The sequence below is a fragment of the Nematostella vectensis genome, chromosome 6, assembly GCF_932526225.1.
Source record: "Nematostella vectensis chromosome 6, jaNemVect1.1, whole genome shotgun sequence".
Classification (NCBI taxonomy): domain Eukaryota; kingdom Metazoa; phylum Cnidaria; class Anthozoa; order Actiniaria; family Edwardsiidae; genus Nematostella; species Nematostella vectensis.
This window is the reverse complement of record NC_064039.1, coordinates 11,944,775-11,970,037: the sequence shown is the minus strand read 5'-3', so window position 1 is coordinate 11,970,037 and position 25,263 is coordinate 11,944,775. Positions and strand designations below refer to the sequence as shown.

Sequence of the window (25,263 nt, the reverse complement as noted above, 5' to 3'; positions counted from 1 at the left end):
TTTAATGTCTATATGGCTTGTACAGCACAAACAGATCAAACAGAGTCCCTTTAAAGCTAAGATTACAAAAGTAAGGGGTTTTTTTACTTTTTGCCGAATGAATCCTTATTTTAGATCATTAGGCTTCTGCAGAAGCCTAATTGATTATAAAACCCTGGGAAGTCCATTCATTTTCGTACACACAGAGCACATCTAGCCCTCTCTTAACCCATTAGGCAGATTGCTGTTGTTGTCTGCTTTGTTCAAACAGTTAGTATAGCCATTTTGTTAGGGGCGGAATGCTCTTTATTCCATTTCACTGTCCTGTTTTATCAAATATAAATCTCCTTAAATTCATGAATAACTAGAACACTTATAAACCCACAATGCCTAAAGTGTTTAAGTTTGTACATTCTTGTGTTTTAATCAAGCCTCAATTTAAAAGCGAAATAAATAAATAAAGAAATACTTGTGTAAGGTGTTGAGAGAGCTTTGTGGGCGGCATCTCCGGAACTTTGTTCAATGTAAAACCTAATCGTCCAATTGGCCTTCACCGTTATTATGTTCCATTTAGCAATATCATTCATTGTTTCTAAGTAGGAAATCCATAACTTCAACAAAATGTTAATTTCACAAAGTGGTACATCATATATTTAGTCTGGCAACGAATGTTACCAAATAATATTGGCATTTAACTTGCTCTTAAAACAACCTCTAAAAAAATAATTTTAGATTTTATCTTTTTCTATTTTATAAAAAAGAAACGACCGTTTCAACATCTACCAACAGAAATATCTTAACATGTAAAAACTGAACTGCCATATTAAATAGAGTATAAGCAAGAACGCTAAACAGTCTTGTGTCGTGGGGTGGTTTAGCAGGCTGTGAGCGTGCTGTTTGCTAACGTTTGTAGGAGGGTTGGTAAGCTATTACAGTGTCTAATTGACATCACCCGTGGGTAGCTGAGTATTACTTCGCAATCGGTCCTCGCACTTAGTTCATTTTTTTTTTCTCAATGGCTCTCAAAGAATGATTCAAAATAATAATATTTCAAATTGGGAAAATTTTAACGGTCAAATATTATAAAATCAAACAAAGGGGAAAGTAGTAACTTTACATTTAAATGCAACCAAAAAAATCCAAGACCTATTTTTGTCCTCGTAAGTGTAGAATGTATCTTGAAGATCAATTCTCCGCTAGTGTTTGTAACGGCAGTTAAAGTACCAGTCTGCATGCCTCTGATTTCACTGTGACAAACTCGTCAGCACTTGCAAGAGAAGGTCTACTCTCATGAGTGACTCTCGCGACTCTCTGTGTCTGAAGAAGGTGGCTGTTCAAGCTTTCACTTTCATCGTCTCAAACCTCTATCCCAAACGAATCCTGTTAAATGGACAAATATAGAACCTCAAATTATCTACGTAGCAGATTAAAAGCACATATTCGAGACGTGGTCCCTTTGAACTAAAATTAACCTCGGGGGAATTCGTGTTTTTCAGAGACGTCTATTTCCCGTGGTGCCTTTTCTACTCCCTACGTGTGCCTCATAGCGAGGAATTTAATTAAAAATGGAGACGAAAATTACACGCCTTTAAAAATGTATTAGAACTAAGAGGCTGGATTCTAATATGTAATCATTTCAAAGTGTTAATCCAGGGTTTTATTGGCTCATTACTTGAGCTAAATGACCGCAAGTTCTTAAAGTTGTGACTCGAGGTCCATTGAGCGTAAGGAACGTGGTATTTGCTTTAAAATGATACAAGGATAATAACGACGTCAATGTTGCAAGTTATTAAATAGCCTTAGCTTTGTTTTGAAATATTTGATCGATCTGGTGGTGTACATTTTGTTCGTGATCGCGAGATGGCTAGTGTAGTATCTTGATGCAAATATAACTGCAGTTTACATCTTTTCTTACCTAAAACGCCAGCTCAAAGCTTCTATGTCCGATTGAATTTTTATATTAAATCAAAGAAATTTGGTGATTATTCCGTGCGCTAATACTGGAATTATTGCAGTCGTACTTTTCTGTGGCTCTTTATCTGAGTTTGATGCCTCCTCACAGCATAATTGATAGGTTTACCCGACAGATTACGCTCAACCTCGCGGGGTTCCCGCGAACCGCATACAGGGAGACACAAGGGGCACTCTGAAGTAGTTATTAACGTGCTCTATTTATCTGTTTGAGATAGCACTAGTGCCATGAACTCTTTGATGGCCACAAGAAGTTGAAAAATCGCGCCAAACTTATCCACCAGTAATACAGGAGTGATGTGTCCTTATTGAAGAATGTGTTAGGTTAGGTGTGTATGCAGAGGTGACTATCTAGACTTCTGAAAATAAGGTGAGAGGGTTAAGGAGTGACTTTTTATGGTCCTAGATTGTCCCAACCTGGCATTGAATTCTTACTGGTAGACTACTACCCTTACCAAAAGAACCATTGTATAGCTCTGCGTCTTCAGGTTTGGTGAAGGCTTCCGTAATTACTTTTTATCCCAGCGTCAAAAATAAGGACATGAAAACTTCTGCACAATCACCGCCATTGAAAAAGCCACAAAACAAGGCCTTGTACCGGCGCCAGTGAACCTACACTAAACTAATCCTTCAATTGGTGTAAATGGTGCGCAATGGAGCCTGTAAGTGCGGCCTATGTGGTTTTCCGGGATTTTTTGTCTTGATTATGTCTTCCTGTTCATCAAAACTAATAACTTACGGAGACGGGGCAAGTCTGCATCTTCCCATGCTTTTCAAATAAAAACACCGGTAGTAATACAATGACTCTAGTCATTTTCTTTTGAATATTGTGTAGTGAATACTCACGAAACACAAGCCGTGCTCGATAAAAAAGCTAGAAACATCTACCAGTGTGGATCAAAGATGGCGGCCATTTGACTCGTGATCGATTCAGTGCACATTTGTTTCTCTAGAACGGCGTTAGCTCAGGTTATATTATTAACTTAGCATACCCTACGGCCATGACTAGCCGAAAGTATTCTCCAAGATTTAGTGATTTATGAGATGGCTCCACAAATCTTTTTTCAGAGTCGAAACAAAGTGACGCCGGAGATGCCGATCTTTTTGCTTGGTTGAACGGGGCATTGATTATTACAAAACCTAGGGATCCTATACCCTACTTCAGATACTCCAGTATCAACAATTTATCAATTATCATTAATCAAGAGTCCCAAAGGCTCATGCACACATTTCAAAGTTTAAGCTAGAATTTACAGCAATCCACTTTGCTTAAATGCTGTTGGCACCAAGTGGTATACCCTCAAGACAAGACTCAATAAAAAACTCAAGTGTGCTTTTTTCGATGTGTTAAAATGCAATGTGCATCTAATGATCTAGTGTGTAGTGGGTGCTAGGGTTTGGTTTTTCATTTGCAAAGAAAAGGCTAGATCTGTAGAGAACGTGGCTTGTTTGCAGAAGATAATGCCATCAAAGCAACGTTATCTCTGGCGTCGCATCTCAACCGAAAAGCCGAGTTCTCACGCGACTTATCCCTTTGACTTTGATTTTTTTCTAAAAAAAAAGATTGTTTTATTTACATAAGTCCATCCTAAGCATCACGTATTTGAACCTCAAATACCAAGTTATTTTGAGCCTTTTATGGATTCGATACGGAAGATTTTCTTTTTCTTTTGATTTGACAAAGTTGTCTCTTACTCATCTGACAATAAGTCTCGGACTAATTGTTCTATTGATCTCGATCATTATTGAAGTCGGTGTTTTTGGACGGATATAGCGTTAAGCTCGAGAATGTATAAAAGCCACAGATAACTTGCTCTAATCTGCACTCGAAGAGGATTAATTATTTCGGCAAGAGCCTCTATCCCGCCCCCTTCGTGCTTGAACAAACAGAACAAGCCGAGACCGCTTTTTTACTCAATTTCCTCAATGTTTACCAAGGTATTTACACAACTACAGTTAAAGAAATAAATTACAAAGTCCATCAGACTATTTGAAATGCCTCTATGGGTAACCTTTTGTCTAATGTGGGTTTAAAAATGGCCTAACAAAATACTTGATTAACTGCATAGTTTGAAAGCTAATAGTACTAAATGATTATATAAACAGGTTAATTCAGAAGCAATAAGACATTATTGGTTTTTGTAATCGCTGTTGTGGTTATCCATGGAGTGCGCATTGAAGTCGATTTACTTCAACAGAAAGTGTGTCAAACTTCAGTAATTTAACGCCGAACAAAGTTTTTTTGAAACCGCCTTCTACGGATATAGTTTATACTTTTTCAGCTTTTTCAAGCTGTCTTAAATAATTGCATTGGTCAGTGAAACTCTAATTAGGGTAACAGGAAACAGACAAATTGTGGCATCCGTAGCATCGGTTATGTGTTAGTTACGAGTATCTACTCTAGTCCGCGCTCCCGTAGCAAGTTCGTCTATGTCAATACATCAGAGTGAGCTAAAGACTACATACCAAGCTTCATAATTCCCTCCCATATTTTATTGTTACAATACTTGAGAGTTTTGAAGGAATCTACGCTCTCAAGGTCCTCCACCTGGCCTCTGCTCCAGCCACCCATTTTGCATTTGCGAGGGGAGACAGGAGCTGATATTTCCACAGTTTGTCGGTCACTCTTTGCAAATTAAGAGGTTAAAGCCTGGCTGGAATGAGTGAATGCCTTTCCCGCTGCGCTACGGATCCTAAAGGTATTAAAGCGGCCGACAAAGATATAGGTTTTCGTCTAATTGGAAATCCATGTGAATGCGGGCCTGTATGGAGGGCGATACGAGAAGAGCGATCCGTCATTTCTAGAAATAGCCAGTTGATGGCGTAAGCTGTTTCGTTTCGTCTCGGACTGAGGCTGTTTCTGAGCACTGACATATCACGCGGTTGCACAAACATAGGCAATATAAATATCTGCAATACTGCTATCACACTTCCAATTTAACCTTTGAAGTGCTTAATTACAAACCTTCCATCATATGAAATCGAGAACCATGCGTGCAGGGGTGGCTCCAAAAATAAGCCGAAAAGCGTTCTCAATTCCAAAGACGAATTGTTGCAGTGTTTATTTGTTTTTAGGTATCTAAAAATAATAATAGACTGCGGCCGGTTTTTAATTAAATTTTGTCGTTTGATGTATACGTGTACACGCCTCGGCCAGTTGTTACTATAGCAAATGCTTGACATTTTTGACAAACTGTCCATACAAATATCGGGTCTGCGTTAGCCCTGCTTACTGAATTTGACAACACGGAGTTCGTGCCGGATTTGTTGTGATGGTGCTGTCTGTCCAGTTCATGAAACGCACTTTCCAAAGAACCCTGTATTGAGTAACACTTTCTGGTGCAGAAAAGGGCATGGTTGTTTTACTTGAGTTTTTTCACACGAAGAAAAGAGATATCAATCGCAGCGGACAGTTTAATTAAATAAGGCCTTCAAAAGCTAAGTAAATAAACTTAATGAAAAAAGCACACAATAGGTGAGAGTAATTAAAAAGGTTGTGAATGTTGCGCTTTGTTTGCGCACGCCGGATTCGCTGTTCTGCTTGGGCCATAAACAAAGCTGTGCCCATGGTGGGACGCGATGGGACAACTAAATAATCCTGGTTGGGGGCCAAATTTACTCCTTACGAGGCATTGGCTTCCTTCACGTATCTTAATGATACAATCAGACCATCGCTGCATGCCGCTGCATTAGCAAATTGTTCTCTTGCATATTATTGGTTTGTTTATATTAAGTGATTCTTACACTTAAAACATAGGCTTTGTTGTGTTTTGGGGGCCTATGCTCTGGGGATGTACCTCGCGTATGTACGATGGGCTTGCAGCTGTCTATCGGGCATAGCCACAAACCCCCTGGTACCACGAACACGTGTAACGACTTATAGAAGCCACACACTGGACAAGTAATTATTTAATAATGACGCTAATGACGTCCGGGCCGGCAAACGCACATCCAAATTACAAAATAAGAATTTCGATAAAGGCGAGTAAATTGTCGGCGCTTATTAGAGGAATGGTTTACGACTGTCTCTAGTCTAATGTACTATTTATCAATTTGTTTAACGGGTTACCAGCGGATATTGTGTTGTGAGTCGCAGTTGGACCAACTGTTCTAATTGGGAAACACATTAAACTCGCCGAGCCGCAAATGGCCATTGAATGGTCCACTGTGGAACTCACACTAGGTGAATTACTGGTTAATCTTCGCTGAGCGATTTCACATGTACCGCGTAGTGACTCGCGCATCAGTGCCTTACTGAACGCATCATTAGAAACGCGCGCGCCTCTCGCGCGAGGAAACCATCTGTCAAACTATTTAGCCAAGAGCTTGTACTATTTTACTCAAAGTAAACACCACTTGATGAACACAAACATCGAGCTCGAGACAATCATCTTCCAAGGGCTTCGGCAACACCTCATTCCGCGGCCTCACCGGGGCGCACGGGGTGTCCCAGGGGGGCAGGCCTTGGATCCAATAAAGGCAATAAAGACCCCGACTGTCACAATGAACGTACCTTCAGTACACGCAATTGAGCCGACGTGTAATAAATAGGTATAAATTGACATCAATCAATCTGAGCTATTAATTGCGTCTGAAGGGTCGTGCTCAGCGACCCCGTCAAACAATTGACCCAGGCTTATTAGAGCCTGTTTACTTTATCTTCAGTGTTTGTTGCCGTGGGCTATTAGGCAATAAGCTAATTGCTGATTATCCACGCGGCCTTTGTAAGAGCCGCTATCCGTCTGTGGTTACTCACCGGCAAAACTAAACGATCGTGACGTCACGGATCCACGCACAAACCACCAAAGACGCCTTATAAAAATGTATTCCAGGTTAGCAAGAGTTCCTTTTAACAAACAAAAAACATTAATTCAATATTTTTTTTATGAAGGAGGAGCAGAGCCAGACTTGCGGCGAAAGGCGGTGACCTAAGAAGTCTGGAAATATCAAGTTCAGGAATCCACACACGTGAAAACGTGAAAGCTTTTTGAAAGTTTTGTTGTTGTTAAAAAGTTATGAAGAGTCTTCGAATTAGTCATAAAACGTAAAAAAGGGCGAAAATCCTCATTTTGGGTAGGAGACCTGATATATTCCCATCATATGGTAAATAACTAAAACATTCCGGGCGAATAGCAATTTCTTCAAGCATACGTTTATTAATTTAAAAAAATAATAATTCATTTTATTAAAAAAGTTTTTTTTTTAATTTTGTACATTTTTATGCTATTTGCATATACATGTTTTACCTTGAAAATTTGAAGAAGCCCCGGGGGGGGGCTATTCCTTTTTATTCACCTGGAAAAGGGATGAGGATGAGGGGGGATGCTGATTAGAGAAATGTAACTTATTTCAAAATCTCTTTATTTTATTTTTGAAAAAAGGAATTTTTAGCTCTAATCAAGTATCAGATGCAATAAAGTTACGTTATTGGGGAGCTTATTGAAGAAGAGGGGATAAAAAAAACATATCAAACATATTCCCCACGGATAGTGTCCTTCGTATGCATTGCCTTATATGGACATTGATGCCCATATTTAGGAGAGCTAAAGTTTTCCCGCTCCCTGATCTCCAGAAAACATGGTGAAAAATGCTGATTCCTTTCAATTTGAGACTCGAGGCAAAAATGTGTCAAAAAAAACTTTATCGCTTGGTCAAATCTTTATCACACAAGTATTGAAAAGCCCTTAGACCCAGGCCTCCAAGAGATTGGCCGAGCGAGATTTAAGGTCACCCAAATATTGATATGAGGAAATATGCCTGATGAAATCAAATGTTTGTTAAAAAAATCATACAAAAAATCGTATAAGCTTTTAAGCTTAAAATTACACACGTATTCCAATAACGCAACTTGATCACATGACTATTTATTTGTTCCTTAAAGCAAGTGGTTGCAGTGCGGGCGCACCAATAATGTGCGCATGCGCCAAGTATGAGCAGTACACGGGGAATTCTGTTGTGGGGGGGGGGGGGGGGGGGGGGGGGGGGGCATTGAGTACTCTGCGTGCGTGTGTGTAGAAACGTGTGGCACAGGGTTAGAATCCCGAAGCAAGGATGACACAGTGCAAGCCCCAATACCAGATTCCCCTGATTCCATACAGGTTCCTCTGACTCTAGACTGTACAATGGAATCAGTGCATTATAGATTTGTATGGTTGTGTATTTATCAATAAGTGTCTGGCACGTTTTTTTGTTGTTGTAGATTTTCTCGATGTGTTTGGACCAGAATAGGGTATTATCATTATAAAAAAAAAAACTAGGGACTTCGTGTAATGTACCTGCTTTATTTTGCTACGTTTTATGGTAATGTGACTTGTGATTCAGGGGTACTATGACGTGTGGTACAGGGGTACTATGACGTGTGGTACAGGGGAAGCATGACGTGTGGTACAGGGGAAGCATGACGTGTGGTACAGGGGAAGCATGACGTGTGGTACAGGGGAAGCATGACGTGTGGTACAGGGGAAGCATGACGTGTGGTGCAGGAGTAGTATGACGTGTGGTACAGGGGTAGTATGACGTGTGGTACAGGGGTAGTATGACGTGTGGTACAGGGGTAGTATGACGTGTGGTAAAGGGGTAGTATGGGGTGTGGTACAGGGGTAGTATGACGTGTGGTACAGGGGAAGCATGACGTGTGGTACAGGGGAAGCATGACGTGTGGTACAGGGGTAGTATGACGTGTGGTACAGGGGTAGTATGACGTGTGGTACAGGGGTAGTAATATATAGATTTAGGCACTGCCTAAAAGCGGAGCCAGCATAAACACCTTTTGTGTTGAGTGATCAAAGGTATTATTGGGGGATCTAGGATCCTGCTCTCTACTGAGATTTATTTATTGTACCAACCAAATGGATACAGGCCTTATTCAATAATTTAAATTATGCAGTACATCAAAGTTAACAAACACAATTCCTGGTGTGGATATGGCTGTCAAAGTTGTCAAGAGTCTAATGGTAAATTCTTATGTCCCATCATAGAAGTTCCATTATGAATATCTTTTTTTAATGAAAACAATACTCCCACAAGCTTTGCCCTTGTGCAGAAAATGTCATGGATGTAACAGCATGCCAAAGATTCAAAATAATATATTTAGACTGTTTGGATGCCATACTGTGATTTTTATGTATTGATTTAGTGGCGATTCTCTCCTTCATTGGACCGAATATTCAGAAAAATGTCTGGAGATTAAAATCCAAAATATATCTCCTTTCATGCATTACATATTGGTGCACCCCACTTTACCATATAGTGGCCTTGTTGTTGGTGGCCTACTCCCAAATGAATGCAATGAAGAAAAAAATAGATTGAAAATGCTAACTTCTAATTTCAAACCAAACACTTTCATTGATCTATGTTTGGGGTAGAGAGGAATCAAAGAATATCAATTGACTAAAAAATAATTGACGGGAGAGGAGATATAAAGTGAATTGACTCAACTTGAAAGGTTTGGTGAAAAAAATATAACAGTAATGAAAATAATTTGATTGAGCATTTCTTGACATTTCCCCTTTCCCATTATCTTAACCCTTTCACCACCACAGGCCTCTAAAGAGGCCATGTCTTTGCTATCCAAGCTATGTGAACAGAATTCTATTATTGAAAAAGAACAAGGTTGTTGCTAGTGTTATAAAGTTTAAGTATCTTGCCCTAAAAAACCCTTCCCCTTAACACATTGACCCCTCAACCAGCCTGCACCGGCTTTGGGAAGTACCCACAACCCCAAAAATTCATAAATGCAAAATAAACACAACAAGATAAGGATACTAAGGCATCATTCTAAGGGATAAATGGTCTTGCAGATATGCATCTAACCAAGGTGTTGGCATCTACTCTTAAGCCAAATAATAGCACAGGTTCTTTGACAAATCTCAAATCAAACAAGGAGAGAAAAGCAGAATCACCCCTCTCAATAAAACGCTCAAAATACCACACAAGGGAGAGAGATCAGCAAACACAGCTCAAGACACAAATAGATACCTTTATTCTGATCCTCCAGGTACATTTCCATGGCCTCAAAACACAATGTCCACTCCTTGAAGGATTGTACAACCACGAAGATGTTTTTTATGTATTGCAAAGCATTCTGGGAGATCCAGGGGAAAATTCACGAGGGGAGGGCCAGTCAACACTCCTCTCCCCAAAGTCAGATGGATTTTTAGTCTTTTCACCCCGAAGCCAAACAAATCAATTCCAGGTCATACAGACCCAGAATAGCAGTGTAAACAATTTTGGAATCAATTTGGTTTCAGAAAAGACAGCATTTAGGAGAGCTGTGGTGATTTATTAGAAAATTATTTTCTCATCCAGGCAAAGCCAAACAAGAAAAAATCATCATGAATCCACCTTTGCTTGCAAATAGCCATAAGCAAAGCACTCAATTATGCCCCAAAAGACTTCATGATGTCCTGAGACACTCTCCTACTATGCTCATAGCTGTATTTTTGATGAAAAATACAAACAACCATCAACTTGTGCTGGCTTCAGCACAACAACGAGGGATTAAAAGTGGGGACCGCAAAGCACTGTTGGAAAGCTTGGATACCGCCGACTAGGTGCAGCTGTGTTTGACTTTTACGGGCTGTATAAAGCTCAGGATAGGGGGGGAGGTATCTGTTTTCAGTCTGTAAATTCAGCTCAAAAAAAGCCAGAAGTCAATGGGTTAATAAAAGTGCCATTAATGTACATTTGTAAAGCTACATTCTGACAAGCTTTGTTCTTGCAAAGAACAATGGATGAAACAGGATTTCAAAGATGGAATATAGTGTCAGACACAATTTTAGATAAGATGCAATGCTGAAGATTTAATGTACCATTTTAAGTGGTGATTTTCCATCTCCATGGGAATTAATATCTACAAATATATATCCAGTAATGCATTATATTTTGGTGTTTTGAGAAACTCTGGATCTAACTATTCCAATGAAATAAATCTAAACATCTAAAATAAATGTAATGGGCAAGAGACTTGGTAAGAAAATCCTAAAAAGAAAATATAAGTGAAAGTTATAAATGAAAATTTCTAATTTTAAAATCAAATCTGTTCATTAATTTATTTTTGGTGTAGAGGGGAAATAGTAAAGAGCATCAATTGCATAAAAATAGTCAACAGGGAGAAGAAAAAGGAAGAAATATGACTCTTCCTTAAATGTTTGAAAAGAAAATATAATAACAATAATGTGATAATTATATTTTCTAAAATATCCCCTTTTCCATTATCTTTAGGTTGATAGAAAACTGTTTTCTTTACAGATTTATTATTTAAAAAGTAAAAGTTTGTTTTTAGTTTTATATTATATAAGTATCTTGTTCTAAAAAAACCTATGAGTGTGTACTGCTGAATCACATAGTAATGAACTAGTCATTTGCACCCCCCTTATGGTCCCGCAGAAGTCAGGGGTTAATGTGGGGTTTTAGACCACTTTTTAACCAGAATATGTCAAGAGGGGTGGTGGTATTGACTGTTTTTGACTCTTAACTTGGAAACAGGCTTTTATTAAAGTTTAATCCCCCACCCTTCCCTGGGACCATGGGTGTGGGGGTATCAAATGACTAGTGAATAAGAACATCCTACTGTTCTCTTCAAGACATGATTTTTAATTCTCATGTCTTCCAGTCTTTAGCATTCATCTTGGCCCTCAGGTAGTTCCTGGTTCATAAAAGAGTGAAAACAATTATTTATTATTTCTTTCAAAACAATCTTTTTATCAAGCCATTTATAATCTAACTAATTTTCCACAACTATTTGAAAAAAAAATAAACACATGAGATGCAAGATGCAGACAATAACAACAATACATATTGAAAATAGGTTTTTTTTATCCTCGGTAAGGAAAATTTCTCTTGTAAGTTGAAAAAGCTGCTGTGTCTTCTAAGGATATGTATCTTCTTAGGACTAAGAGCACAGGATATAAAGACAAGAACGGTCTTCTTTAGCAGTATTTGACAAATGCAACACGATATTGGTTAGCCTTTATGAAATATCCCAACACAATCAATCTGCCCTGAAGAAGTCTTATTAAAGATGAATTCCAGTTTTTGTTGTATCGTATTTTATTCAACAAAATCAAGAATATAGATAAAACGAAGAATGTCAAAACAAAACCTGTTATGCTCAAATAACTTGATTACTAAGTTAAGTACTCGCATTCTCAAAGCATACAAAAAGGACAACAAAAAGCCTAATAACTGTCATATCCTAAATAGACAATACAAATCGTCGAGCGAAACTCACCTTGCATTGTTTTGTTTTTTTGTTTTTTTTTGGTCGCTTTCTTGTGGTTCTGTTCGCTTTTTAATGTGAACTGTTACTTGCTTAAATTTACTGGCTAAAACCAGATAAATCTTGGCGTGAATGAATGTTAGTAGATCTCCTCTAAATGAATTTATCCTTAAGTCACAAAATTTGAGGCAAAATAAATAATTATCGCATAATCGACAAGAACTTTTTCCCTTGCTCCATGCTTGTATTTAGTCGCCATTTCGGGGCCGAGTGGGGCCTGGGAGTCGCGCGGCTGAATGACTGGCTGGCTGGCGAGTGACACCACAGGGTACCCGCGCGATGACCACAAAAACCAAGTCGCATACCTATACCATATTTCTATGCCTATGGGGCTACGCGCGCGGCCTGCGGCCGCGCTTAGCTCCGCTATGACGTGTGGTGAAGGGGTAGTATGACGTGTGGTAAAGGGGTAGTATGACGTATGGTACAGGGGTAGTATGACGTGTGGTACAGGGGTAGTAAGACGTGTGGTAAAAGGGTAGTATGACGTGTGGTAAAAGGGTAGTATGACGTGTGGTAAAGGGGTAGTATGATGTGTGGTACAGGGGTAGTATGACATGTGGTACAGGGGTAGTATGACGTGTGGTACAGGGGTAGTATGACGTGTGGTACAGGGGTAGTATGGGGTGTGGTCCAGGGGTAGTATGACGTGTGGTACAGGGGTAGTATGATGTGGTACAGGGGTAGTATGACATGTGGTACAGGGGTAGTATGACGTGTGGTACAGGGGTAGTATGACGTGTGGTACAGGGGTAGAATGACGTGTGGTACAGGTGTAGTATAACGTGTGGTACAGGAGTAGAAAGATGAGTGGTTCATGAAGTAGCACGTCTTGTGGTACAAGGGTAGTATGACGTGTAAACGTTATCAATGAAGAAGTGTGGGTTAAACACGAGGTTCCGATATAAAAAGGAAAGCTCCTCTCATCTCCGAGCTGCAATTTGCAATTATAATCATAACACTGTCAAGCAAACAGTCACAAAGTATAAGTCTCTTGTAAAATTGCTTATCCCCGAGCCTCAGTTGGCTTGAATAAAACTATTTTTGCACAGGTAAGACAGTTGTGTTAAGAAATTGATAAATTAGTGATTTTCTCTCCACTCATGTTTTCGGTGCAAAATTTTGCGATTTCCATAATCTAACGCATCTGAATAAATTATTATCGCGCTGTGAAGAAAATTCTCGTATTTCAGAGCGCTAACAGCTTGGTATAGCATTATTTTACTATAAATACAACAAGTTTAGCGGAGCCAGCGCGGCCGCTGGCCGCGCGCGGAGCTCCATAGGTATAAAAATTGGTCATAAACTAGGCGACTCAAAATTTGTGGTCAATGACGTCATGTCACACGCTGTCAGCTGGCTGTACCACTCACGTGACCAGCTCATGCGACCAGGCCAGCTAATTGATTGATCACTCTAAACCAATGACAGACTGGCTCCGACAGGAACTGGGGGTGGGGGTGGGGCTTGGAAAAGCCGGGGGGGGGGGGGGCTAAGCCTATTCTGACTTTCGACATCAAACGATCAACGGAACACAAGCTGGCAGGGGAGAATTTACGAAAAAAGTGTTTAATAGAGAAAATACAAATAATTATCCAGTCAAATGGCCGTATGAAAATAAGAATTTGAAGGATACATCTGTCTACTGCTTTGTAGGAACTGCTTTGTTCTTACAAGCTTTGAATATCGGCTCGACTTCTTCACCTGGTGCGGTGGTTAAAAACTTTATAGTTAAAGGAAAGGCTACAAAACCAGCAGCATTTATCGGGGAATTGTCGAGGCTCTGCACTACTATTCTTATTATGATGTCACAGAGCAAAAATCAAAAAAGAAAAGCTTTATTTATGATAGCTAAAATACGGAATTGTTCTCCTAAACGGGCGAACACCACAAGGCAAACAACATGGACAGTCAAGGTGAGTTCCGGACGAAAATTTCAATTCAAAATAATGTAAATAGAATATATGAATCAGAACGTAACTTCTGTCATATTCCTTTTAAGTGTAATTTTTTTTGTTTGCAAATAATTCTGATAATAATCCTCAAACAAAGCGATTTTCGTCGTTTTACAGCCTCTTTGATTTTCCCGGTGTCATTTTCCTGATGTCATTCAATCATCTTGCTTCCACTGTGTTTTTAATTGGCTGAGAGATCAATTTCTTGAACGCTGATTGGATGCTATTTTGGCGCGCACTAAAACGGCTTCCCAGCTCTGTTATAATCGTAAAAGAAACTTTTCCTGAATACAAATAAGAAAAATACATCTACAAATCAAGAATTATTTATCTAGCTCAGGTAATAACGACCTTGATGACTCATGTATACACAGTTGTGTTGGTAAAACTATGTATCATTAAGCTTATTTAATTGAGAATTCATTTGCTATTTATTGGCAAATGTGTGAGGAAAAACAAAAAGCATTTCGCTATTATCCTTGCAAAGTCTTTCTCTTTTCTTTATCTCCTGTCTATGCTGTTTTTGTCCCAAATTTTATTACAAAAACGTCAAAATGTCTCTCTTTCTTTCTCATATAAAGCCAATATTGATCTGTTGTCTGTTTCTGTTTGGTAAGGATACTAATCTAATCATTTGTTTTCCTTTTTGTTTGTTCTCATGTTTTGAGAAAATTAGAAAATTGAAATAATAACGAACGATTTTTTTTCTGATTCAGGCGAACTGTTAATACCCAAAAGCCATGATGTGAGACTGTATGAAGACATGGATGATGAGCAGTATATTTAGCAAAATATGTAGCTTTCCTTTTTTCACTTAAAATATGTTTTTCCTTTTCAATCAATCTGCATTCTTCCCCTGGGAAAAATATTTTTGATGTTTTGTTTATATTGCCCTAAAATTTTAGCAATTAAAATAACCAAATAACCAAAACTGTGATTTCTTTTTCCTTTTTAAAGGGGGGGGGGGGTGTCCCAAGTGCTATGCTCTTTTCATTCTTTTGTGGGATTCAAGCTAATTATGAGTAGCAATAATTTGATTCGCTATTCAGCATCCTTTGTGCATTTAAAATATTATAAAATAGATACATTAAAATTTATTCAGAACCTACATTTCTGCATCTTCGCCATATCTGCTATTGGGTAAAATTGCTGTTTACCATTCCCATTTACCCAAAGAGACTCCCATAAAATCAGAAGAGGATGATCAATCTCAACACTAAGGGATAACACTTTGGGTGTGGTCAGTAATTCCTACCCCCTTAAGGTAGCACATTAGGTGCGGTCAAGCAATTTCTTTCTCTAAGCATTTTAAACACTCCCTAAGGAAAAGCAGTTAGCATAATTTCATACCCTCAAGATAGTACAAACAACCCCATCTGACTATTTTAGGGGGAGCCCTCCTTAATGGATGCTGTCAAATGGGATTTCTCTTTTTTTATCTATGCTACTTTGTCTGGAGTTTTAACTGGAAGGTTAACATTTGAGAATGATATAACTGTGCTGTTAGACTTAAGTAGGAAAAGGATAGTGAATTGAAATATTTGTATTCACAAAGATTAGTAGTTGCATCTTCCAGCAATTTTGTACCTGTACCTGTACTGTGTTTTAAAAATGGATGAAAATTTTACATAGGTATTTTTGGGTGCAGAATGTTAAGCTCTCTTGCTACAAACATCTGCAGAAGTCTCTTGATCTTCAAAGCTGTACTCAACAAAAAAAACTGAGTAATGCTGTACATGGCAAGGCACATATATGTTAGATTATTTGATTATAGAAATGTAAAATAGGAAATATCTGTTCAGTATCAGTTGTCTATCAAATGAAGCTACACAGAGCACTGTTAATAAATAAAACTAAAATATCAGCAATAGTTTTTTTTGTTAGGATGCAAAAGAAGTGGTTATTGGGAGGAGGTCCAGCATTTCATTACGGTGGGAGAAATAGCTGAGATAAAATAAAATCCAGCTTGGACCGTGCATTTCAAACAAGTAACATAAATGAAAAAGTGGGGGGGGGGGGGGGGGTTAAGCATACAGCACTTTAGTCTTTATAAAGCATATGGACTGAGGTAAATGTTGTTATTATAGATCTCTTTTTTATTCTCAAAATAAATTCTAGTCTAGAGAAACTCTATTCTTCAGGGGTTCATACCCCCAAACTGCCCAAAGATTCCCAATATGACAATAGGGTAATAAAGCTGGCTCCATTTTAGGCAGTGCCTAAAATCTATATATTAGGTGGACAAGTTTAGAAATGATATTTAGGTTTAGAATATGAAATTGAATTTAGAAATTATGTTGACTCATTGACGGCCAGGGGGTGGGAGGAGCTTTCCTTTTTATAGCGGATCCTCGAGATACATAGCGTATTGATTTCAACCTTATTAAAAATGGTTTTCGGGGTCATATCAATCGTTAGCTGTTGTTTCTCTAAATGGTCTTAAAGAGCCTGGGGCGAGCACGCGGGAAAACTTGATAATCGAAAACGTTAGAGACTGGGCCTATTTTCAAGATGGCGGTCAGAAAAATCGCAGTAAGTATGCAGGTACGCGCGGAATTTCTGCACGTACCCAGTTCTAAGGGACTAAAAAGGCGACAAACGTAGATTCCAAAATATGGTATGTAACGTCCTAATAAGGAATTTGCCGAGCGAGCATGAAAACGACCGTTTTCAAAACAAGATTGGTTAATATTAGCCCAGGGTCCCCCACCCTCAAGTATCTAATGACCTAAATATGATCGTATGGTCATGGATGTTGATATTTGTGTGCCTCTTTTTATGAGGCTCGATGCAGTTGCTTGATATTGAATGAGAAAAGCTTTAAGCTTTAAGAATATGAATATTTATTATATTGGTTTTTAAACACATGGATTGAAAGGTCATTATCTGTTACCATAGCGACATTCCCAAAAAACACCCTTACAACCACTATCTAGTCAATGAGAATATGTCTTGAATGTGTAAGAATAAGAAAAAAAAATAACCGTGGATTTGCATTTTCCCTTGCATTTATATCTATTTAAATTTGGGGCTGCACCGGTGTCCCTACTGAGCAAGCGAAAACTAAAGAAACCGTTTGCAAAAGCTGTGTAGTTTGTTGGACTTCGCGCGTTCTGAGAAACTTACTGAGTTGCGTTGAGCAAATATCTTAGATTGCTCGAGCAGAACACAAATAACTTTTTAGTGTATTTACCCTTCGATCGTTTTTTTTTTACATCCGATTTTCCCAACAGCCAAAATAAATGTTTTAACGGTTAGATAAGAATTTCATTTGCTTATATCTCTCAATAGCCACGAAGCAAATTATCATAAATTTAACACTTCCTGGTAAAAAAGAAGTCTGACCTAGTAAGATTTGATTAGTCCATATGCTTTTTTAAAAACGAGTTGAGCTAAAGTGATAGCAGCTATACAGCGAACACTCGTAAAATTGACAACGACGAAGAGAAAAATTTGTTATAAAACAGCCAAATGCACTTTTGTTAAATATATACAAGTTAAATACATACAAATTTATTAACGATCAAAAAGACCATAAACGTATTGAAGGAAACGTCGTGTTAATTGAAATGGCAGTTTCAGCTGTGTAGTGAATGTTTTTGTGCAAATAAATAAGCTCATTAAGTCAAGTTGAATGGTTTCTGTTTTTCGTAGTCGTTAAACTTGTGAAAAAAGAACATTTGCACATTTTATACTACAGTAAAAATGCTTTTTGATTGTTCATATTTAGCACTGCGTTAATTTTTCAGCTTGCATCATTCAACTCTCTAAAAAAATATATTTAAAATATAAGTATCGTGTACACCCCCTTTATGTAAAAAATGTAAAAAGTATTAGTCTTATCTAGACTGAGAGAGCTCTAAAAGACTAAAGTTCTTTTATATATTTTGTGCTCTGTGTTCATTTATATTCATGCTTAGGGAATTAAGCAACGACGACGGCAACGTGGACGACGACGGCAGAAATCAATAGAATTTTTTATTCAGAATTCAATAGCAGCACGTGGAAATGCGTTCTGTCTGATACATTTCAGCCATTTTTCATAAAACCACGACGTGAAAACTCCAAGTTTCACGGTCAATGGACGCGGACGTTTGCACTGTAAACTGCACTAACTACGTTAGCTAGTGTGGAAATAATGTCCTTAGTTTCTTTTTATCTGTCTCTGACTATAATGTTTTGTTTCTTCCATTGCAATTAAATTATAATTGATTGCCTCGCGCGATAATATCTTTTTTCGATCGCGTCCTAGGCGTCGTCGTCGTCATTGGTCCCTATTCATGCTCTACTTGAGCTAGGCTGAGTGTGCGCCGATACATGGATAAACACACAGGCTACCCGCACGAACTACAACAAAAACTGCACAACCACATCGGTATTTAATTTGTTTATCTTGCTAGTAAAAAGCGTAGTTAGACTTGTCTGGCAGCTTTTTATTATTATTATTATTATTATTATTATTATTATTATTATTATTATTATTATTATTATTATTATTATTATTTACAAGGAATAACGTATTTTCTAAGCAAGCAAGTTGGTCAGTGCTCACTATGTGATAACTGCGGTTTGCGTGAAGTCAGCCTAAACTAATAGAACTGGGAGGCGAAAATATGCATTATCTGGCTGGGTCTCTGAGGAGCCTTAATGCGTTTTACTTGTCTGATTTCATCCAACGTCTTTGATAGCTTTCAATGCGAGGATAGATCATCCGTAGCTGCGAGGGTAGCGGAAAGCTTAATCCTTCGAGTCTTTCCACAGCAATCAGCGCTTTTAGCAACCGTTAGAATAAAAGGCCTTTCAATTGACGTAGATTGCATTCATATCAAGTCAGTCCTGTGATAACATAGTATAGTATCGCGAAGGGAATACTCGAACGGCTTATCAGCTCAAATCACATTAGAAAATCAACATTAAATGGATCAAAAAGGCTGTAGCCTGCGGTCAAAGGCTGAGCCTCTATGCCAAACAGTAGAAATGCCCAGATCGATCAATCTAATCTTCGACATAATTCATCTTAATATGAAGAGGAGAACTTTTACTTCTACGCATTGGGAAGTTTTAGAATTAAGATGTGAGCGATAGACAAGCCTGCGGGGAGAATTTGGTCGGTAATGCACCGCCCAGCTCAGCCCACTTTGATCAAAACTATTAACCAGAGATCATTTAGACAGAGAGATTGAAAACAAATTAGTGGCAGTCCAATTGAATGGGTGGGAAATTGTACTCAGTCGTCATCAGTCTACACTCACAAACACTTTTACTTTATTTAATTATATTACTTGGCTAGATATATTATATAATGGCTCGCTGTTTCCTGTATTAAGACTCTAGTGTAATGAGAACAATATTGCATAGTATAATCCCGAGTTGCTTTGCTTTTTTCTTGGCTTTTCTAAGTTTCTCCTTACCTGCACAGTTAATTTGGCCCACTCTCGTTTACCTACAAACAACAACAAATCAGCGTGTATATTAATTACTACAGCCTTTAAAATGCCGGGCATAGGGTCGCCGGCACGCGTCCTACAAGTATTATAAACCCTAAACATCTATCATAATACAAAAAAACATTATATACCCTAAAGCATATTTCAAAAAAGAAAACACACTTTACTATATGTTGGTCTAAGCATAAAAATCCATCTAAATTTACACAGGGAGCCCAGATTCACATTGTGCTTCAATCGGATTTTTACTGCATGTTTATTCAAAAGCATTTCATTTCAGGAAAAAAAGGCTAAAGATTAACTATAGAAGTTGACCACATGAGCTGTAAATAACAGATACGTTGACACATTTTCACTTAGTTTGATTTCCCACAAAAGTCTTCACCAGGATTAAACCGAACGAGCCAAATATTCGTCACTTTATTCAAAGTGGGGATCAATGAAAGCTGTAATGACTGCCTTATTTGCGCATTCTACATTGTATTCATCAAGTACATATTGCATTTGCTACTGTAAAACAGATCTGTTTTCTTGGCATATTATGGATAGAACAAAAAACTGCAAATTCATGTCCACACGGGAATGAACATGACACATTATGAGGTGTGATATTTCAAAAATATTCTTCGTAAGCATTTCAAGAACGCATTATAGCTTTTAAAAATGTTAGCTGTTCGAACGATATAAGGTCGTGACCCGCTGACCCGTATTCACCTCTCTCCTACCGTCTTTGTCAGATATCGATAAAGGGCGCCTATAACCAACTCTATGGGAGTCACTTAAATTTATCAGGTGTCTTTGTGTGAAAACAGAACATTTCTGTACCTCATCAAATAGAGAATAAAAAGTTACACGAGAGCTCGATTTCCAAAGGAAAAATAGTGATTTTTCCACCTATTCAGCAAATTTCCAGCGTGGAAATTCTTGCGTTGGGGGTATCATAAAAGAGAACTCCCTCCTTAATGGAGAAATATTTTTCCGGTTATACATTTTACAGTATCTCGTAATCGAAAGCGTCTTATTTGCGATTTTTTTTTAGGGCTGAACTTGTAATTTATACCATATATTTTACAATATTTTAAATATCTTGTGTTAAAACAGTTGTGAGTGCTTGCCTGACGTTAAGCTAGTGTTTAAGTGCAGGACCCATTGTTTCATGTGGTAAGTGCGAAACACAATTTAAATTTTTCGACATCAAGCGTAGAATTCGCAAAATCCCGCATTTCCTCGAACACGTCCTGCATTTCCCAAAACTTTATTAAAGCTAGTAACGCTAGATCAAAAGGGAACGGTACTTTGCATGTACGAAACTGGCTTTCCTTCACATGAAAATATGGGGCAGGGGAGTTGAAGGGGATTAAAATAAAAAGCTTTTACCACATTGAGAGGTTGCCCTAGGATATCATTATGTCTATGTGCTTCGATATGTTTGCAAGCAGAGGTGGGTTCATGGGATTTTATTTTTCTTGTTTGGCTTTGACCGGAAGAAAAAATAATTTTGTAATGAATCTCCTCAACTTTTGTTATGTTGGTATTTCCCGAAACCAAAATTAGTTCCAAAATTGTTTACACTGCTATTCTCTTTGATCTTATTTTTGTTTTGTTTTTGGGATCAAAAAAATATTTGTAGAGATGCCTTTAGTGGCCGCTCCATCATCATGTTCAGTGCATATCCCATAAGTTGTCCCTATTACATGCTTATGCATATTTTGACCTAAGTGTGGAGAATTCGTGCAGCAATAGCGGATTTGGGTAGAGCACTCGTTTTCTCTTACCTTTAATATCTTTTTGCTCTTCACATCGCTGGCTTTTCTTTGCGTTCTGAATGTAATTATCAGTCTCGTGAGGACATTGACCAGTATTTTTACATGTACTTTACATCTTTTATTTTAACGCATAGCTTTGGAGCGTGTACCGAGATTTTAGTTATTGAACACAATATAATTTTTTTTTATTATAAAAATAAAAGTGAAGTCATTAAGTTATAAAATCATGATAATTTTTACCTGTAACTGACCCGTGAGAATGATGTTGAAAAAGGTACGTTTTTACGTATGTAAAATCAGGGAAAATGAACAGGAGCATTCAATGAAATGCTTAGCTACATTGACAACTACTCAGTATACAAAGTATAGTCTAGTTTGATATAACAAAATCTAGAACGATAATGACAACTTAAATGTTACTTGAGTTACTAGAGTAAAACAACAATATTATAAGACCAAACAAAGAATGAAGGTATTTATTAGCCGTGTTTGCTGATTTCATTATGAGGTATTAAGGTGTTTTTCTGCGTTTTTCGTTTTTTTATGAGAAATTCTATTGAACGTTTTTCCTTGTTCGATTGGACATTTATCAAAGAACCAGAGCTATTTTGGCTGTAGAGTAGTTCCTATCACATTGCTTTATTTTCAAGACCATTTATTGCATATTTTCAAGACCATTTATTCATCGAAGGAGCTATATAAACTAAAGCGTTAACTGCGGCGCTTATTCGTGCAGCATTAGCGGATTTGAGTCTAAATCAGTTTTCTCTAAATATTAAGTATCCTCAAATAAAAATTGGATCATTACTATTATAATTACTCTAACAATAATTATTATAATATTTGTGTGTTATAATAAGTTCATCAATTTCAATGTGACAACTATTTTTTAAGCGGCTTATTTATTCTCACCATGTCAGATCGTTATCTAACCTGCTAATGGATTATGGTTACTCATTGTGAGATTACTGATTTTCGCACCTATTGCACACTATATGCTATCGTCTTTTCTGCTGAAGCGCCAGAAACGAGCATCAATATACCTAAGAAATATCGAATAACGCTATATAACCTCCTAAAACCAAATCCTATACATTCCCACCATCAAGTGTTCTCTCTGTGCTCTCTGCACTAAAAGTGTTGACTTCCATGCCTGGTGAAGTTTACCGTACTAGATTATTCCTTCTGATACTATCGTTCCGAAATCACGAGTGAGTGGTACACATTTTCTCTCACGCTCTCTTTTAACAGGTACTTGGCCTGAGCTCCATGACAATTTGCGAGCGCAAGAGTATCTTATCCAACGAATCGCATAACCTGTTAATTGTGTAAAGATCGCCTTTCACTCTTTCTGTCTGTTCCTTCTTTGTCTTGATGGCTGGTCACCACGTGTTTTGTTATACGCCCTCTATCTTGAATTTGTCATTTAATGCTTCAGGTTTTGCTCGTAGCACAGGTTATTCTAGAGTAGGATTTACCGGTAACTTAACTATTCACATCTAACTTCGACAAATGCGCGAGAAGTTTATTAATTGAAAAGCTGAACATCGAGCTTGTCAGTTTGGGGCGTAGGGTTCTAAGCACTTTGGATGTGGCAGGTTATCATAGTATATGGGTTGAGTTAAATGTAGTTATTGCAATTCAACCTCGACAGATGCTCGAAACGTTTATTATTTGCAGCGTGTTCCGCACTGTCTCACCAATACGTCAGTTTGGGACGTTTAGTTCTTCAGGTTACGGGCTATGGCAGGTACCTTAAAGAAAGGTAGAGCACCACTCTCAGTTCAGCTATTGAGGTCTAACAGCGACAGATGAGCGAGTCATACGCCCACTCTCGACTATTTTTAAATCTTACACGAGAGTTTTCTTCTTCTGCTAAAACAAAAACATACCATTGGTCGACAGGTGCTTGGTTCGTGACTCTAATGAACCTACTGAAGTTTAACTTTTTGACAGAGGGATGCTCTGGTAAACAGAATACTTTCACGTCCATGACATGTTTTCTTTTACAGAACAAAAGTAGTCTCTATATCAGCTTTAGCGATTATTGCCCAACGTATAGGTTTAGCCAATACCTTCGAGTATGTCGATTGTGACATTTTAAGATCGTCTTTCAGTAGCTGCTATGAAATAATAAATAGTTTTAAGGAGATATCCCTCAATCTGTCACTATGTATTCGCTGTAATACTATAATCCGTTTTGCACTAATTATGGAAGTTTTAAGGGACGACATCACCTTAATGGTATTGAGCGTGAATCAACATAAAATAAAACGTGCATAATTTTAATAAAGCAGTCTGTGAGCCAAAACCTTTTTAGCTCAAAAGTCTAAAATCTTTGATAAAAAGTAATGATGTTAGTTTGTTAGGCAGTTGTAGAGTGGCTGCAGTGTTATATCGTTTACAACTATTGGTTGTTAATTGTTTGGATATTCGCTTAATATTTGATGCCCCTATGAATATAGCAAATATAGAAGGAAGATTACCAACAGCTTTATTAATAAAACGTTTACTCAAATCTGTGTATAGGGTAAATTGGAGATTTACGTTTTCTTTAAAGCGTTCTCTTCATCGCTCTGCGCTCAATCAATCGATAGTACCTGCGGTAACAGGGCGATAACATTGATTGGCAATTGTGCAAAGTGTATGCAGGTTAAGCATGTTCGTAAACAAATCGATTGGGACGAAGAAATGAGGCATTCGCACGCAACGTGAACGCCAGATGAGCTTTCAAACAAATGTTGTTACGGCACCAGCACTTATTCGTACCGGGTTTCTTCTTCATCTTATTGTTAACTACTCTAGTTTGCGCGCTTTTTTGTTACATTCTATTCTCTCGCTTACCCTAGCGTGAAGTAATCAGCGACTCGAATGGTTAAGTGCTAGTACTATTCCACTGATATTAATTAAGGCTAATTTTTAAGGAAGCTTAAGAGTGGGCTTAATGGCCGAAAGGGAACCGAATTATAATAGTAAAATTAAAAGAGTTTCATTTTTCACGCGCTGCAAACCTATACAAATTTTAAAAGTCCCAAAAGTCACACTTGTTGAGTTCAGTTCATGATAATATTTAAAAACTAGGAGGGTATAGACAAAGGCAAAACCGTGGTACAGGAATTTCACCGACGTGGAATTTTTACCCTGTTTTATTTACAGTCTAACTTTCAGCGGTTTGAAATAGATCTATTGTTTACGAGCTTTTAGCGAGTGAATGGCACTTTAATCACTTCCACAGCCCATCAGCGCCTATTGTTTACGGTCCTTTATACGTTCAAAAAATGGTGTTTCCCACTTATCATTTGCAACGCCTCAGTTACGTTGGATAGGCACTGTAAGATCGATCGTCGATTCTACCTTTTTTTGATTGTCTCCTTTCGCCTTATTCTGGTGGCAAAATATCTCGCCAACTAAGTCAATACATAGACAATACACTAACCAGCATAACTACGTCACAGGTGGAAATATTTGTCAAAGTTATCAACTCCCTAAAGACCACTACAGCCTTTTGTATATATTTACTTTTAGTGGCAATACGATGGTAATTGCCCTGCAAACATAGCATGGCGAGTACTGATGTATACGAACGTGTTTGGCTAGCTAAATACAATGAGTTAGCATTAGAACGTATTGTACAGATACGGCAGCTTTCGCTTCCAATTAGAACCTTTGCTTGTTGTCGAGTTCTGAACCAAAAGGGTGAACCAATTAACGCTGAATTGTTGACTAAACAGTTGGAATAACCTGTTTATCGTTAAACCAACTGCTTTTAAAAGCTGTTCTGCTACACTTGAACGCACACATATTAATATTAAAAAGGGCTTTATTTTTTGTTCTATGTTCGCATATGAGTAGAAATTATTGATATA

General features: G+C 37.9%; 1 protein-coding gene and 4 long non-coding RNA genes across 6 annotated transcripts in view; 3 read left to right on the top strand and 2 right to left on the bottom strand.

The window, feature by feature from the left end:
* Positions 1-271: 271 nt before the first annotated feature.
* LOC125567996 lies at positions 272-2,544 on the bottom strand. The gene is made up of 2 exons (XR_007311982.1): positions 2,406-2,544; positions 272-1,359 (listed from the first exon to the last, which is right to left on the bottom strand). It is a non-coding gene; the product is annotated as an uncharacterized LOC125567996 (long non-coding RNA).
* Positions 1,986-5,436, top strand: LOC125568000. The gene is made up of 2 exons (XR_007311986.1): positions 1,986-2,320; positions 2,476-5,436. It is a non-coding gene; the product is annotated as an uncharacterized LOC125568000 (long non-coding RNA).
* A 6,111-nt stretch (positions 5,437-11,547) lies between these two features.
* On the bottom strand, positions 11,548-24,045 carry LOC125567995. 2 transcript variants are annotated; one of them, XR_007311981.1, is made up of 4 exons: positions 21,638-24,045; positions 21,407-21,452; positions 19,596-19,627; positions 11,548-11,596 (listed from the first exon to the last, which is right to left on the bottom strand). It is a non-coding gene; the product is annotated as an uncharacterized LOC125567995 (long non-coding RNA). The 2 variants fall into 2 exon arrangements; XR_007311980.1 differs by lacking the exon at positions 11,548-11,596 and having other exon boundaries at positions 19,576-19,627.
* Positions 13,728-15,106, top strand: LOC125567999. Its single transcript, XR_007311985.1, has 2 exons — positions 13,728-14,145; positions 14,901-15,106. It is a non-coding gene; the product is annotated as an uncharacterized LOC125567999 (long non-coding RNA).
* The window catches only part of LOC5520906 (solute carrier family 49 member 4 homolog), a 40,452-nt gene continuing 33,629 nt past the window's right edge, over positions 18,441-25,263 (top strand). Inside the window, exon 1 of the mRNA XM_048729211.1 lies at positions 18,441-18,559. The gene's annotated coding sequence lies outside the window, so the exon portion shown is untranslated. The remainder of the gene's footprint in view (positions 18,560-25,263) is intronic.